Source organism: Bidens hawaiensis, unplaced genomic scaffold, assembly GCF_021521415.1.
Source record: "Bidens hawaiensis isolate Kalapana, Puna unplaced genomic scaffold, B.hawaiensis_p1.1 tig00017154_1, whole genome shotgun sequence".
In the NCBI taxonomy this organism is placed as follows: Eukaryota; Viridiplantae; Streptophyta; class Magnoliopsida; order Asterales; family Asteraceae; genus Bidens; species Bidens hawaiensis.
In genome coordinates, this window is record NW_027492593.1 from 179,535 (window position 1) to 198,596 (window position 19,062).

Genomic DNA, 19,062 nt, shown 5'->3' on the forward strand with positions numbered 1-19,062 from the left:
TCATTTACCGGTTCAAATTGCACAAAGAGCGTTTTGGGCTACTAAACAGGTTAACATGGATTACGATGATGCAGGTAAAGCGAGAAAATTGGCTCTGTGCGAGATTGAGGAGTTGAGAGATGAGACATATGACTTCGCGTTCGCTTACAAGGCGAAAATGAAGAAAGTTCATGATGCTAATATCCGGTTGAAGAATTTTGAAGTTGGTCAACGATTGTGATTGTACAAGACAAAGATGAAGCTCTTCCCGGGTAATTTGAAAAGTAAGTGGGCGGGTCCGTATTTGATTGTAAGGGTTGGAAATCATGGTCAGTACGAGATTGAATATTTTGATGATCATTTGAGGCAAGTGGTAAATGGCTATAGACTGAAGCCATATTTGGAGATGAAGGACATACACGAGTTGGATGAGGAATCGGTGAATTTTATTGTGACTTCACCGGTTTATGAAGATAACTGAGTTCGAAGCATTGTCGAGCTGTAGACTTTAAATTCAGCGCTTACGGGAGACAACCCGGGGTTTGTATGTGTCTGTCCAGTTTTGTTTTTATTTTATTGAGTCCTGTACTTAGTTTCGTCTCGAGTTTTGTGCAGTAAACGCCAAGTGTAGGGAAGCTTGTTGAAGAATGGGAAATTAGAGAAGTTCGGTAAGCATTGGTGTAGTACACGTCACTCCAGGTATGTAAAGGTATTTTCAGTTTTGAACGTGTCCAGGATGATGTCGGGATGCCAAAATAGGTGCGTTTTTGAAAAATTTAAAATCTGATTTCCGAACCCATCGCGGTACGCGATGGGCATGGCATACCACCCCATTGTGGTACGCGATGGGGTTAAAACCCTAATTAACTAAATTGGGCGGCGGTACGCTCCCAATCTGATTTTAACCCATCGCGTACCGTGATGAGGCTTGGAGTTCCACCGACCCAGGTTCTTTATAACCGGTCCTTCTTCTCTTTTCTTTCTTTCTTTCTTCTTCGTCTTCCTTCCTTCTCTCTTCTTCTTCCGGCGAACACCTCCAACCACCGTCCTTATCCATCTCCTCCACCCACCACCACCACTTCCCCACCCTGTCACCACCGCACCACCGCCTCTTTATCACCACTGTCCATCGCTGCCGACCACCTCCGTCTCCCACCTAACCACCCACCGTCTCCGTCCAGCCACCACTTCCAATCCTCACCACCAACACCTACCATGCCGTCCCTCTGCCATACACTGTCACCACTCACCACCAACACCTACCCCGTCCACCCTCATCCACCCTCACCATCATAACCACCACCCACTGACCACCCGCACCCACTGCCATCCACGTCCGTCACCAACTGCCGTCCACTGTAGCATCACCGTCGGTAGTACTCGATTCACTTTCTTTGGTCGACTTTGAGGTACGTTATTTTAATATTATTATTTTATTACATCGATGTGTGGTTTGCGGGATTAGTGGGGTTTATTGGGGTCGCTGTTGTTGTCGGGTTATTGTCGAATTACTATAGGGTTAATTTGGATTTGTCGGGGCGATTGGGTTTGTTGGGACATTGGTTCGGGTTACTATTTGTTACTAGGGATTTATGGTTGTCGGGTTGGTCGGGGTGGTTATTTGGTTGGCTAATCAAGATTGTTCAATGTGTCGGGTCAGGTTTTGATATTCACACCTAAAAATCATTATTTTATTATAAAATAAATGATAGTGTTTGTTCGATATTAAACGATTTATGTGAACGTATTTTTAAAATATTTTATTAATACTTCAAAACCCAACTCGGCATATTAGTTGTTTGCTTTGCACGTTTTTCGAGACAGTTGGTCAGTTTGTGTCAAGTATGTTAGTTTGCCTTTTGTTTTGTTTGGTTGTTTGTGGTTAATCGAGTTGTGTCGAGTCACGTTTGTTTGTGTTTTGTTAATTGAGTCTCGGGGATACCTTGACAGTTTGAATTGTTAAGTGATTACCCGCCCATACTCAATCTCCATTCGGGCGGGTTAATTTGGTTTCTAGATATACGCACAGGGTGTCCCAGAATTTTTCGTCTTTATTTATTTTTATTTTAATATTTTATTAATATTTTAATATTATTTTATTATATGGGACGACCGCGACCGAAATGCTATACGGTCGTCGCCATATTAACATATCTAACTTGCTTGCTTGAGTTTGCAGATATGGCTGATGAACCAGCGCCTGCACGGCGCAAAAGGCAGCGGACTGACCCTCGTGTCATCCGCTATGACAGTGACGAGGTTCAGATTGTCGAGGGCATCGAACCAGCAGATATTATGGGTGATGGACGTATTCCTCATCAGGTTCTCCGATTTTACTTGACTACAGATGAGTATACGAGATTTCAGCGGGTTCGACAGATGCAGCTGCTTCACCACCGTTCGTTTGACTGGACATTGCTGCGTGATCTGAAGATTGACGACCAGGTACGTGCTTTATTGGCAGGTCCGTGAGCAGCGGTGCTCGCGTGTGACTCGCGTTCATATGTCGAGCTCACACGTGAGTTCTACTCGACCTTTGATTTTACGCCCACGGACTTCAGTGGGCCACGCGCGGTATCATTCTCACTGGGACGACAGTTGTACGAGATGTCAGTCCCAAATTTTACCGTGGCCACTGGATTTTATACGGTCGAGGAGGTTCAGGCGCCTACATTTCTGCAGAGTATACGAGGTTACACGACACATGCTCAGGCTCCCAGTGCTCACGGAGATCCAGCTCAGCCAGTATTGGGCGGAGATCGCTGATGGGGCCCACTCCAGCGCTATTGTGGAGTCGTCTATTCGAGACCCCGTCCATCGATACATTCACAGGATTGTTGCATGTACTCTCGTCGGCCGACATTCGGGCCACGAGAAGTGCAGCAACTTAGATCTGTTGTGTTTATATTCTATCCTTGGCCAGCGACCGGCCAATGTGGCAATGCTCCTGCTCACATAATTCGCTCGGGGTAGCAGACTTCAGGGATCCTCGGCACACTTACCCTTAGGGCCTTATATTACGAGGATCGCTGAGCGACTTGGGGTATTTGAGCGCTATCCGACCAGATATTTTACGTTGGGGCCAGCCACAGGTGTTTTTGGGATATTGGAGGCCCGTTGGGCCGGGATCATTGAGGAACATGATCCACTAGCTTTAGTCCCGGTTCGACAGGGTCCACAGGCACCACCACCAGAGGGATCGGAGACTGCAGTTTCTCTTCAGAGAGGTATTCCGATACGTAGGCAGCGTCGTCCGACTCCACACATTGAGCGCCTCAGCAGCGGCATCCGCTGAGACAGGCATCGTCATCATCATCTTCACAGCCGCAGCAGCCGGTCACATTATAAATGATATATCAGCTGCAGTCGAAGATTCAGCAGGAGCAGGTGGCACAGCGGGCCCGTTATGATGATTACTTTCGATTATTATCTACTGTTTTGCAGGTACCACTCCCAGACTCTTTGAATACTACAGAGGAGCAGCCTGTAGACCCGCAGGATGAGGCAGCTGATGATCCACCAGCATAGTAGTTTTTTTTGTTACCCTTTTTCACTTTATTTTGTTTTATTAGTATCATGGTCTATATTATATTATATTATATTTTGGGGAATCATGTTTGGGTAACTGGTTGGGCTTATATGTTCATATATCTTTCGATTGCTGCTGTGCTTGATTTTACTTGTATATTTTGTTGTAATCGAACTTTGTGGGTGTAGTTCACTATAACCCTCGCGAGACCCCACTCGTCCTCCCAGGCTACCGGGGGGTTTACAGGGCTTGTTGCATACGCTAAATGCAATCGTGATTCCTACGAAAGTGAGTTAGGTCTTTTAACGTTTTTAACTAATTTAACAGAATTTATTATGAAACGAATTAATTTGGCTCGGTAATTGTTTTAATAAAATTAAAAAATATTCATTTTCGTAACTCTTAAAAGACCTATGTCTTACACTTGTGAGAAGCTTGCTTCTACACATCTCGAGATTTTGCAGGTTCGATTGTCAGTTTGGTAATTGGATGAGACGAGAGTATACGAGAAGTTGGTCATGGTTGGTTTTTCAGCGTCTCATTAGTCTTACTCACAAATGTTTTTATAACGAGAAGTTGAAAATGAGGTTGTTTAGGCGGGGATAACGAGTCATGGGGACATGTACACATGTTTATATCGTCAACCCTATTCCTCCGGTACGTGTGTGAGTTGACCCAAATATATATAATACACATATAATATATAGTACAAACATGTCATTTGAGTGCTTTCACTGATGTTCATGGATTACGGGATCACAGTTGCCAAAATTCAAAAGTGATAGAGGCAACTAGGTTAAGCCTCGTCTGGATGAGCGTGAGTGTGGGTGTGGGTACTAGGGGGTTGGGGCCTCATACAGTATACATATGAGGATGGTTTATGTGAGGGGCGGGGGGTTGGGTCCCTTAGAAAACATTTCTTGGACTTATTTTTCGTTTGTTTAACCCCGACATTATGTTACGAGACGATCCGGCTTATTAGGTTTATTTGTAACTGTAATAGTAGTTGTTTGTGATTTGTATTTGTATTTGTCCTATTGTTAAGCATCACGTTATTATGCTTAAAAAAATGTCTTTTTATATTCAGTTATGTATTCTGTAGTCCGTTAAAGTTCGTTTATAGTAAAAAAAAATGTGAAATCAGTATGTTGTTAGTTTGCTTGGTTAGATGTACATAATCAGTCAGTTAGTTGTATAGTAGTTTTCTTTATTTAGATGTTTTGTAATAAGCCGGGTCGGATCGTTTGAGCTACTTAAATATTTCCATTCCATACCCTTACACCTGGCCCCGTTACAACCCTTTTAAAGACCTCTTGATTTGCATTTGTGCCAAAGCAGCTTGATGGATGAATATGTAATTATGAGTGATACTGAGAGTTGAGTGATACTGGCACATCTTTTGATGGTCCATATATTAAACCGAGAGGAGAGATGTTATATTACGAGTGGTATGAGCATGTGTGTCTTAACCGGAAACAAAGTACACTTGTCTGGGCAGCTCTATTGTTTTTATTATAGCATTTAACAATATTTGTGAGATGTCAATCTAAAAACCGTGTCAGTCTGGGAAACTGGGTATGACCTTAAACCTTACTAGTATTAATGGCGATAATCTACATACCTATGATGGAGGTCGATGTTTGCTTTAGAGTTTTGCTTGAGGGTAAGCAAAAGATAAGTGTGGGGATGTGATGGTCGGTTAATTTGTATATGTTTTAGTTCGTTTATTATTTAGTTTTAACTGTTTAATCTAGAACTATCGATACTTCATATGTGTTTTATTGGATTTCAGGTCATAGGCGTTAAAGTACTCAGTATGAACCTGTTGTGACACTGAATGAAGACCCGGGATGTCCAGCACGCAAAACGAGGAAAAGAATGAAGTTTACTGTAGCAGAGTCCCATCGCGGTACGCGATGGGTTTGCTGAAGTCTCCATCGCGTACCGCGATGGGTGATAAAATAAACGTTGACTCTAGTCAATCGCAGTACGCGATGGGCCATAGAAGACCCCGTCGCGGTATGCGACGGGAGGTGCAGATGGGAATTTTGGGTTATAATCATATTTTTCATTCTTGAAACCCTAACTTCGTTTTTGACGACCTAGAGGCGATTCCAGCAGTCCAAGAAGGCGATTTCCACTATCCTAACTCGTGTCAAAACCCTACATATGATTTCTATCATCCATATTGAAGATTCAATTATGTCTAGACTCGGCTAATCTTCTAGAATCACACCTGGAATGTATAGTTTGTAACCTTTTACAGTTTTTCTCATGTGATTAAGAATACTTGTGTATTGTTATTGATGATTGACATATTATTTAGTATTGATGATTGACATATTGTTATTGATTATTGTTTACCAGTTGCTAGATAATTAGTCATATAATTTTTTTGTTAGATTGAATACGATAAAACGTACAATTACCCTTAACTGAGTCACACTGGCAAGGACTGTTTGATAACCAGTGCCGTGTGTAAAGTAATTGTTGATGTCTAAGGTTTTGTTTGATTGATCAGTTTTCAGTTAATCGTTAATAATCAATCTGTTAGGTTGCATGAGGTACTGTTGGTTGCTTACTTGAATTCCCGGGTGTGATTTGCTTTGTTAACTGTTTACAACTCGTTTATCTGTTTGTTGCTTAGTTCTCTATTTTCACTAAATTTGTTTGTGTGATCAGCACTAAAAACCAGTTACTTCATAATAGTAAATCTGTTACATGAATCCATTAACCACATACTCCTTGTGATACGATACCCTACTTGCTCTAACTATTTTGAATAATTAGGTTTTTGATTGACTTAAACGACGGTCATCATGTTTAAGAGCCTTGTGATTGAATAAAGTGGAAAGAGTTAAAGAGACCTTTGATTGAACAATTTTGCCCGATTAATGACTTAAAACAAGATCATGAAGGATTTCATATTTCATGAGACTGGAGATTGGTAACATGAGTCGTAGGGAGTATACTACATACCAAATCTAATGAATGCCTTGCATGGTTCCTAATTTAGTGACTCCCAAGGCCAAAAGGATCACGTGACGTGCACACAGATTGTCAATTCACATCTGAGAGACTCTTAGATTATTGTTGGCAAACTAAACCTAGCACGTTTCAGTGGCATTTGAGATTAGTGGTATGTTATACGATGAGCGAGGATGAAGTGCCTTTCTCTAAAGCAAAAGAGAAACGGGTTGGCAGCAACAACATGAGTAAACGGTTCCATGATGACAATCTAGTAGTTTGACAAAACATCACTCATAAAGATAAGAAGGCAATCAGTTTTTTTTCAAAATCCAAATGTTTACAACCAAAATCTGTTCAACAAATGACTTGAGAGCTCTTATATAGTTAAGCTAGAAATACATAATGAGTTGAACATATATTGAAATTTATGGTTGTCATGATAACATCGGCTTTTCTTGTTGCCAAGTTATATTTTAAGCTTAAACGCAATAAAATTAATTATCGTATATGAGCTTTCAAAGTTGATTTATAAGTCGATCCCGAATACTCCTTTAAAGTAAATTAGTCCTAAACGAGGCAAAAGAGTATAGAGTACAAATTTTTTTTTTCACTTGTTGCTTTGTCGGGCCGGGTGGGTCCGGAGAAAGACCGGTCATAAAAAAAGTTGTTACTTTTTTCATTATCTTTCCAATAGTAGCTATGTTACACTTTGTTCCATTTGGATGTTCATAAATTATAAATTTTGTACGACATTCTCCAAATATATAATCATATAAATTACATAAAAAGTAAAGATTCTTTCAAAACTATTTAAAGGTGAACGACTGATCGGGTACAAGCAGAAATGATGCACCATCAAATTTAAAAAATCAACTAAAGTGTGATAGAAGGTTTAGATTGGTGAATTTAATTGTGAGTAAATTACTTTGAACTATGAATAATTAGATAAATAAAAAACTGATAAAATTGGATGTTGCCTATGCATTTTTTTTCTCATGTATCATTCGTTTATCTCGTATTACCACATTAGTCGGTATTAAATGCATTTCCTACGTGATATATATCTTTTCTATAGGTGTTATTCGGGTTGTACTTTCAGGTTTTTTGGGTCGAGTTCCTCAAGTTTAAAAAACCTTTTCTGATACTCATATCCGACCCTAATCTTCCCTGGGTTCTTTGGGTTCTGGTTTTAATGAGTACGTGTTAATCGGGTTTCAAATATTTGACCTAGAAAACTAAAAATATATATATGTGCTCTAAAACTTAAAAAAATCACTCTCAAATTTTAACTCACATAAACAAATAACAACCCATATAATCCAAAATACATAACCCTTAAACAGGTGAAATTAATAACTCAAATAATAAAAAGCTAATCGGTTGAATTGAATAAGTAGTTATATCTCTCGAGTAATTGGTGGAATTTAAGTAGATTAGAATAATAATAATTGATTCGATGAGGTTGGAATGGTGGAATCGGAGTAGAATATGTTACAATATTGGAATCGTTGATATAACAAAGAGCAAAGTATAATATGAATCGGCGATATAATAACATTTGTTACATATTCAATCCATCACAAGTTACGCATTAGAAAAGATTAGAGATTACTTACGATGGCAAATCAAAAATCAAAGTAAGTTTCATTACTTTCTTAAATCCTGTTTTAACTTTTATGTTGAAATAATCTACAACAAATCTACCTGCTACACTAAGGAAAACAACCAATCTACTTACTACACTAAGGAACTAATTGTATAAATTAATGATGTAAATAAAAGAAATTGCATGATGAATATTAGTAGATTGCACGTATGATCAATATTCAGCATGAAATAAAATTGAGATTTCAAAATTAAAATGGTTGAACATCGAAGTAAACAAAATAAAATAATAACAAAATTTAATTAGTATATAACTATACGTTGATAAGTCTCAGTTACCTTTTTATTCAACTAGTAACTCAAAAAAGTGAACTTTGTTAAAGTGATTTTTTTTAACACGGTTTATCAACATCTTCATACAAAAATAAAAAGTAATGCAATAACCTTCCAAACAAAAATCTTTTCTTCGTTTACAAGTATTTAAAATACCATCAAGCTATTAGTTATGTTCTTATGGATCAAGTTATTCTACAAAGGTGAACAAAAATAAGAAGGATGAGAAGTCATAATTAGTTGACATGTGTCATGTAGGGACCAAAGAAAAAGGATATAAAAGTAATATTACACATTTTCTCTCTTCCCATGCAAGTCACATGTTAATTCTCCTATTATTTTTAAACGTCTATAACTTTTTCATCTGATATTTTAAAAAAAAAATAAATTTCACCATTATAACAAGCGTTTTTTACCTTTAATATGAGTATAATTTTGTTATATAAGAATAAAAAATAATTTATGTCATTGTGTCTTTTTACTTACCATTGTGTCTTTTTTCGTCATTGTGTCTTTTTGTTTATTATTGTGTTTTTTCGCCATTGTGTCTTTCATCTGATCATTGTGTTTTTTTAAAATACTAATAACACAGTTGTGCAATAGTATATATATATATATATATATAATGAAAAATACTAACAAATTATCTAATACATAAAACACAATGATGAATGCATATTAAAAAATAACCTGAAACCTAAAACACAATAATGAATCCATATAACAACACAATGGCCTGAAACATAAGACACAATGATAAATGCATATAACACAATGGCCTGAAATGTAAGACACAATGGTAAATGCATATAACACAATGGCGTGAAACGTAAGACACAATGGTAAATGCATATAACACAATGGCCTGAAACGTATGACACAATGGTAAATGCATATAACACAATGGCCTAAAACGTAAGACACAATGGTAAATACGTATAACACAATGGCCTGAAACGTAAGACACAATGGTAAATGCATATAACACAATGGCCTGAAATGTAAGACACAATGGTAAATGCATATAACACAATGGCCTGAGACGTAAGACACAATGGTAAATGCGTATAACACAATGGCCTGAAACGCAAGACACAATGGTGAATACGTATAACACAATAGCCTGAAACGTAAGACACAATGGTAAATGCGTATAACACAATGGCCTGAAACGTAAGACACAATGGTAAATACGTATAACACAATGGCCTGAAATGTAAAACACAATGGAATCTATATATTACACAATTCCTTGAACGTAAGACACAAACAACATAATACTATTTTTCTCAAATTAAATGAATATTGATCACAATGACTAAAACACAAAGATAAGTATAAAGACAAATGTTGAGCACAAAGACACAATGATGCACGAAAGACACAATGACGAAATCTTTAATTTTTATCTTTCATATGAGTATCAATTGAAAAACACAATGACCGAAATATATAACACAATGCATAGAAAAACCCAATTAAAAACACAATGAATAACCAAATAACACAATATAAAAAAAACTCACCAACTTTTTTTTATTTTTATATAACAATATGATATTCATATTAAAGATAAAAAAATGCTTGTTATTATGGTAAAAAATATTTTCTAAAAAAATGTCGTATGAAAAAGTTATAGACGTTTTAAAATGATGAAGGAATTGACATGTGTCTTGCATGTGAAGAGAGAATGTCTTCATAAGCGGGCTATTACCTTCATGCCCTTCTCATCTATTTTTATTCAATTTTTGTTCTTGAATTAATCTCCACAATCCAAATCTAAGATCAGTTGATTAGATTCCTTCTCACCCTTCTCAATTTTGTTGTCCTTTGTATTTTAACTTTACCCTATGTTCTTATTAATAGAATTAAAGATATTATTTCTTCTTTTCTTTTTCTTTTTCTAAGTTGGTCCAACTCAAATTTATAGTGGTAGGGAAAACACTTATCATAACCTCGTGATTGTATGTAATGCAAAACCAATCAATTTATTGGTACATGTGAATGCCTTGTTTTGTAGTTAGATGAGTTCAAATATCACTTGCATTATAGGTAACATATTATATGAATCGATAAAACATTTACATATTTAAATGTGAGCTAGTTGCTTGGTTGGAATATATGCTTTGCAAATAATGCACTATAACATCGTTGGTCCTCAATCTTTAATAATTACACACTTGATTTTAATAGTTAGATACTCATTACTAAGGTAGTCAACATGTATGAATTTTGTAACTATGGTGCCTCTTACCCGTTAACGTCGTTAAATTTCTCAATTAAGTCCAAGTAAGATGCCGAACTACCCTTAACTATTATTATTTTCAGTTAAGTTTGTTTACAAGGTTAATAATAATAATAATAATAATAATAATAATAATAGTTTGGTCATTTTACACGGACTAAACTGAAAAATTTAGCGGTGTTAGCAGGTAAGGACCACCATGTTATAAAATTCATACTTCTGTAACACCTTGTTAATAAGTTTACAACTATTATGATCAAGTGTATAATTATTATACGTTAAGGACCAACATGATAATATCTGCAAAGCATATGAACAACCAAACAATTAACACTTTAAATGTGTTACATAAAAGTTCTTTTCAATATGTAACAATAATGTTAAATTGAAAACCAAAATCTTATTAAAATTCATACTATTCTTTAGTAGTGTCATTTCAAGTTTTGAAATATATAAAGTACATTTAACACGAGAAGACATTCTTCAATCAACCTTTAACTTTATCTACAAAATCTAGCGACTCCCACTAACCCAACTAATTTAATTCTATTATTTTAATTAGTGATTTCTGATTTTATATTCCCTTAATATAGCAAAAAACAATGACTGAGGCTTGTAATTATTCTATGTTTACCAGATTTAAGCATACTCGAGCTCAAGTTACTATAGTAGAATTTTGAGTTTCAGAATAAGCATAAAATGCTCTATGCACACACTGTCAAGTGTTTTTTTTTCTCGAATAGTTAATTTTATAAACAAAAACAAAAGCCACACCCAACCTCCACAACTGGAGGAGGGCACAAAACAAACAACAAACACAACTATATCAACGAGAATTTACACCAATTGGACTAAGATATCAATTTGCAACTATATCTAAATTCTAAGCTTGTACCAAAGAAACTAGAGGATCTAATGTCGCAAATAATGTCTTCCACCTTCACATCTTTACATTCAAATATATTTTTGTTATGGGTCTTCCAAATACACCAACAAGCAATAATAATGATACACTTTATTTTGAATCATGCAAGTCAATCTCAAAAGTACTTGGTTGATCATAATATTGATAATATCACCGAAATCTAAATCGCTATGAACAAACGTGTTATGTATCATGACAACTATAAAGACTTAAGTTAGTGTTTGATATGATATTCTACGAGTATATGGTTTGCTTCTCTTTTTTTAACAGTAATGTTTTTTATTTCATAAAAACGGAAACACTACATCCACACGTACACACCATTTTGCAAGTTGAAGAATGGCAAATAGAATAATAAATAAATGGCTATCTCACGCGTTTAACTTTAAAATCAGTATTTTTTTTATTTGTAATAAAAAGTAGAAACTAATTGGAAAAAAATGTTTTTCTTTTTGCAATGTTTAATTAGACCATCCGTAGTCGGCCCTTTTTGCCCGCGTTTTGGTTGATAACGTCGGGGGCACAACACGCCGCCCCCCCGACGTTTTGGCTTGGTTTTTTGGGCGTTTTGTGTAAAACGCTGAAATTGGGCTCAAATATCAAATATATAACCGTTGGGGGAGCCGTTGTGGGAGAGCCGTTGGGTTTTATAAATAAAAAACTTTTTTTTTAACTAAACTATATTATAAAAACAAACCTAAACCTTATTTTTTTTTACACATTCCTTTCTACCACTTCTCTACCAAATACATTTTTACACAATTATTTCTACTACAATACTACCAAAATGTTTCCGAATAACAACCAATTATGTTCTTGGTTTCGGTCAATTTGTCCGTCAAGGCAACGCAAGCAACCAAAATCCACAACCGAACCCATCAACTGCCTCTATGCCAACCGTCCCCGTCCCTCCATCCCCGTATCAGTTCGAAGCGCAAATGGCCGCGTACATGGTATATCTAGGTTCCGGAGTCCCTTTACCAAATACGGCGCCCGGTTTCCAAAACCCAACCACAAACATTTTTGCCGGTTCGGGTTCCTAACCCGACGACGAGTTCGTGCCGGAGACACAACCCGTCCCAGAGACCGTCGGCTGTTCGAGCCAACGCGGACGTCCGAGAAAACACGCAAAGAAGCCCGCCGGCGAAGCTCGGGCTAAAAAGAACACGATACCGTGGAGTATCGACGAGTGCGTACTATGTGCTCGTGCTTGGAGCGATGTATCAGAAGATCCATGTGCGGTAATTTTTTAAAAAATAAATATATTTTTTTAATTTCTTAGAACAAAAATTGAACTTGTAATGTTTTTATTTTAATTTTTAGCGAACTATCAAAAAGCGAGCGTATTTTTGAACAAAATTAAAGAGTAGTTCCAAGAACTTGGCGGGGACTCGCGTCGAGAAAAAGATTCCTTACAATCGAAATGGAACGACATAAACAACAAATGCACGGGTTTCAATATGGTTTACTCTCAGATGGTTCGAACGTGGAGTAGCGGTGTCTCGGACGCGGAAATCATGGAAAAGGCGTTGACAGAGTTTCAACATAAGGCCAAGGGAAAGGGAAAGGGGAAGGGGCCGCGTCGTCGTCGGCAACGGGTTCGAATGCCGAAATGGAAATTCATTTTAAGAAAATGAACATTCGACTCAAAGGTATACAAGACCTTGGAGCCCAACGTTTTCAAGTAAATTTGGATGCCGTCGAAGCACTTAAAAGGAATGAATTGGACAACGACATCCAGGTTCTAACAAAGGAGTTATCCGAAGACGATCCGAGAGTCCAATCCATAAAAGCAATTCGGCAGGCGAAATTTTTTGAAAAATACATGTTGTCTTATTATTATTATTTATGTATTTTTTTATTTTAATGTATTTTTTTATTTTAATTTAGTTTTTATTAGTGAGTTTAATGTATTTTTTTTAATTTTATATCTAATTATTTAAATGAATTATTATTAAAAAAACAAATAAAATTAATAGTGACTGGGCGCCACGTGGCGCACAATGCCTCGGACACGGGCTTTATGACTACACCATGTTTTTGTAAAAAGTCATAACTCTGACTCGGCGCCACGTGACGCACAATGTCTGGCACGGGTGTTTATGACTACTCATGGTCTTATAATCAGTATTTTACTGATTTATTTTAGTAATTAATTTTTTCTGACTTTTGTATTTTACTCTTATTTGATGAACTATTTCAATGCTCCAGTGATACCTCCTATGTTTCTTAATAATAACATCACTTAATAAGTTAATATTGACTTGATTATTAAGGATAAGGGTGAGCAGAAAACCGAATTAACTGAACTAAAACCGAATAACCATAAAAACCGCATCGTAAAAAACCAAACCAAAGCATTAACCGGAGATTTTTTTTTTTTGAAAAAACGAATTTTTGGTTTCGATTCGGCTATCCATTTTTAAAAAACTAAAAAAAACCAAACCGATTGATAGTGATAAAGATTATCAAGATGATGAGGAATAGACTAAACTTTGAAGATAATAAGATGATGAATGAAAATTGTGACTAAACTTATAATGTTCTTTAATTAAGAACTTTGTTGAATTTTTAAATTCTATTTAGCAACTTTGTATTCGTATAGTTTTACGTAACGCGTGCCTATTTTTATTTTTTTAATTCAATATATATGTAGTACTATAACACGTTCTTATACAAACTTAAATATGCATTTTCATTTTTAAACTTTTTTTTTTGCAATGTCTACACAAAATTGATGAAAAAAACCAAACTGAAACCGAAAATAACCGGAAAACCAGAAAGCCGGTAAACCAAAAACTGAACGGTTTGTATATTCAAATAACCGATTACTTCGGTTTTGGTTTCGCCTAATAACCTAACCGAATCGTGCTGAGCCCTAGTCAAGGATAGAGCAAGACGCTTCAACCTTGAATCATTTCTAGCACTGTTAATAGGATCTAGAGGTGGGCAAACAAATCAGCTAACCAAACCGACCGGAAATTGACAAAAACCGTGCCGTGTTGAAACCGATTATGTAGAAACCGGTTTGTAATCGATTGAAACTGTATGTTTGGAATCGGTTTGTACTTTTCACTATCGAAACTGATTAGCCGAACAAACCGGCCAAAATTGGACATAAACCAATCGTAGCCTGAACTAAAGCCGATCGTAAATCGGTCAAGAACCCGTTTCAACCCGAACCGAAACCGATCATTTACTGGTTTTGACTTTTATTGACCAAACCGGACCACTTTCAACCTGAACCGGTTTAGGGTTTGAAACCGGTTTGTGCACCTCTAATAGGATCCAAGTCTAGCTACGTGGATTTTGATACCAACGAACATATATTAACTACTTTTCATTTAAGTCACTCTTTATATTATATGATTATATGTAATACTAGATGGGTGCCCACACGATGCAGTGGATGTATGAACCTGTTAATCACATACAAATATAAATGTTTATTAAAACCTTGAAATGTTTGAATCAATCATTGCTTTGACTTCTTTTTATCTTTTTCTTTTTTACTTTCGGTTTGTTGGTCGGTTTTAAAATTTTCAAAACGTAGTGAACGGTTGGTTCGCAGTTTATATCGGCAACCCGTCATATGAAACCAGAAAAGACTGTAAATTAACCTAATTGCAATATGATTTCTTTTGTAATCTTTGTTGTTATTATTTCATATCAATGATCTTCCATTAATATTTACCATTTATGTGGTTAAAATTATCATTTTTTATTTATGATCATCTCAAGTATCATATTATGTTGGTTTTTAGTTAAAATTGATGGTACATTTAAATTATTTATTATTTTAAACTAAATTTATTATTAAAATTTAAACTGGAAAACCAAACTGGAACCAGGCCGTTAGTAAGGATTCAGTTTCAACTTTCAATGGTTGAGTTTGGTTTTGGACGACAAAAAATCAGTATCAACGGTTGGACTCACAACTTTAACTTAAAAACCACCAATGTAAGGGCCCGTTAGTGGTGCCTCACATTTGGACGTTGGATTTACTCATTCACATAGTTCTAGTCATCAAAGTTAATAAAAATATTCGCAGAATATAAAAACTTTCAATATACATTTCATAACAATCCATAACTTGTCTTAAAACACATCTTGTCTTTCAAAATAAACAAAAGATTAAACATAAACGTCTTGAGTCTTCCGATGCCAGCCTCTTACTCAATGCCACGTGTTCCCCTCAAGCGACCTGTCTCATCCTACTCACCTGCGTGCATACTAAAAATCAGCTACGCTGAGTGAGTTCTAGTTAATCACATAACATACAACACATACATACTTACATACTTTCATTCATACTTTCATACGTTTATCTCATTCTTACTTACCTTCATTTCTTACGTTATAAAGAGCATTTCGCCCTATAACCTTCGCATATATTATTAGGGTATGCAACCCTTTATCCTTCGCATATATTAGTAGGGTATGCAACCCTTTATCCTTCGCATATATTAGTAGGGTATGCAACCCTTTATCCTTCACATATATTAGTAGGGTATGCAACTCTTTATCCTTCACATATATTATTAGGGTATGCAACCCTTTATCCTTACCTTTCTTTTCATTATCATTCCTAGTATTACATTAATTCATAACATACATACATATCGTACCATCATTTGTTACAACATTTCAACTTGATAATGCGTGCAATATCCGAAGATCGTTCACGTCCTGGCAAGCAATCATTCATAGTTTTCACATAATCACGTAAGGCATACATCACTTAGGATAAATGTATTTACAAACATATCGAGTATGCACACAGCCCCGAAAACATAACAAGGAAGTGGGGCTAGAAACTCACCTAAACTCGGTTACGTTCACCGTTAATCGTTATTCCCTTCTTGAGCGGTGCACGACTAACTGAATAACAATTACACGTATCAATTAACTATCACTACACATATCGTCTTTCTAGTTTAATTATTACCCTCAACGAACGGGGGTCCGGGGGAAGCGCCCCTGGCAGCGGGGTTCTAGAGGCGGCAGCCTCTAGCGGGGTCCAAGGGGCAGAGCCCCTGGTTGAGGTTAAGCAAACTCAATCTCCATAACGAATTACGATTTTATTAACACATTTTCCATTAGGATTTTAAATTATTTCCATTAACTGTCTTAACACATTTTCCATTAGAATTTTAAATTATTTTCTAATTCGCTAACTCAATCTCCATAACGAATTATGCCTAATTCATTAACTGATTCGTTATCTGAACCTAGCCTGATTCGTGGTCTAATTCGTTATCTGATCTTAGCGAATTGGGGGGTAACGAATCACCTGATTCGTTATCTGATTCGTCATCTGATTCGCTAGATTAATTGGTTATCTTTCTGATTCGCCAGCTGCTTCGTTATTCTGATTCGTTGTCTTAACATAACGAATTGGGTGAATAACGAATCACTTGATTCGTTATCTAATCATAACAAACTAGGGAACTGATTCGTTATCTTGTCATAACTAACTGGTTAACTAATTCGTTATCTCAACACGGGTGAACTAATTCGTTATCTGAACATAACGAATCTCACACCCCCATCTAAGGCCTAGGAGTGCGACCAACATTTGGTTCCACATTTGTAAATAAATCAGAGTTACGGGTTAATGCGGAAGACTTTATAAACATGTGGATTTAAGTTATAAATATTTACATTACAAAAGACGAGACAAAAGTCTCGTTTAAATTTACTTGTTTATAAGTTTACAAAACCACCATTAATTTATAATTAAGTTTAACAAAAATATCCGAGCCATCGGATTGTTGAGCCCTTCGCCTTCACAAGCGATAATCCTGATTACCTGCAAAATGTTAAGAAAATACGTCAGCAACGAATGCTGGTGAATATGATGACGCTAAAATATTTTCTTTTACTTAATCACCCCTCAAGACCACGTAAGTCTTGGCCCATCCTGGCTTAGGAATAATCAAGTTTAAAACAATACAATTTATAAACTCAAGTCTTTACACAAGTCACCCCAGCAAAACACCGCAGCGATTCGACATACTTAGGTACCATATATACACACATGGTCACTCTCACTCGAACGTACTTAGGTCCGGCCCATCGTGGCTGGAGGTCGTGACCAAGCGTGGTGCGATGTGCCCACCGAATTTACCACATATATAAGGATCCAGACAAACGTATACTACAGCCTGAGGGCTAGGTTTTTACTCTTGTTTATAAATGTTTTAGAGACACTTAGTCTCACGTAAAGTTTTTCATATAACACGTTGACTCGTTTGAAAACAAGTTTGTAAAAGTTGGGGCGTATTCACCTTTTCGCTTTGGATCGGCTTCAACACCATCCGAGGGTCTTTCCCTTTTGCTATCTCGCACCTATAGTACGAGTATTACTTTTTGTTAGTCGGATATACAATCCGGCTTAAGACCTTTAGTCTTATTTTATAAAGTTTACCTCGATGAACCTTTAGTTCGAAATCTCTTTTATTTTAAAACCTTTAGTTTTAAAAATAATTTATAAACCTTTAGTTTATTTATTTATAAAACCCTACGTTTCTTCTTTTCTAAGAAACGTATTCTTTTCTTTTATTATTTAAGAATACTCATTATTACTTATATAATATTTATAACAAAGAATAATCACACACACACACACACACACACATATATATATATATATATATATATATATTTCTTATTTCTTATTTACTCTTTTCTTCCTTTCTTTCTTTGTTATATTTTCTTTTGTTTTATCGAGATATCAAGTATAACCTCGACTTAGGGTATTAAGCCTTTATAATATTTTATTATTATTTTATTCGGTCATTATGCCTACCTTTGTCGGCTTATTAAACCCTAATCATACGAGCAGCACTTCGTCGCCTCTTTGTCTTATTTACTTTCTTGATCAACACCTTCTCTTGACACGCTTATCGAGACACCAATACTTCACGGCACGCACTTCGAGATGATCGTCGGGACATCGAAATGGCATCACCTTCTTGTTTGGAATGTCGTCGGGATATGGCACAATTATCGAGGTATGGCACGAAAACCGAGGTGATGGTACGGGAAATGAGGGATCGAGGACACGTTTATCGAGGTGAATCGAGGGTTGAGTTCTTGGAGTTTAGAGAGATGTTTAGAGAGAGAGAGGATATCAATTTTGGTGTGATTTGGGTTTGAACCCGTGGCCTTCTATTTTAGGCAGATTTTGGAGCCCGTCGCGATACGTGACGGCCTCCCTGGCTAGCCCGTCGTGTATCGCGACGTAGGCTTGGCCAGTCACCACGTAGACCTGCCACGTGTCGCCACATGGCAGGTGTTATGCCACATGTTGACACGTGGCGACAAACGTGCCACGTGTGGCCACGAGGCGGGACACGTGCGATCATTATGCCACCTGTGGCCACGTGGCATGCCACGTATAAGGTTGTCAGACAACCCATTGCGATACGCGATGGGTTTCTCTTCTGATCCATCGCGTATCGCGATGGGTCA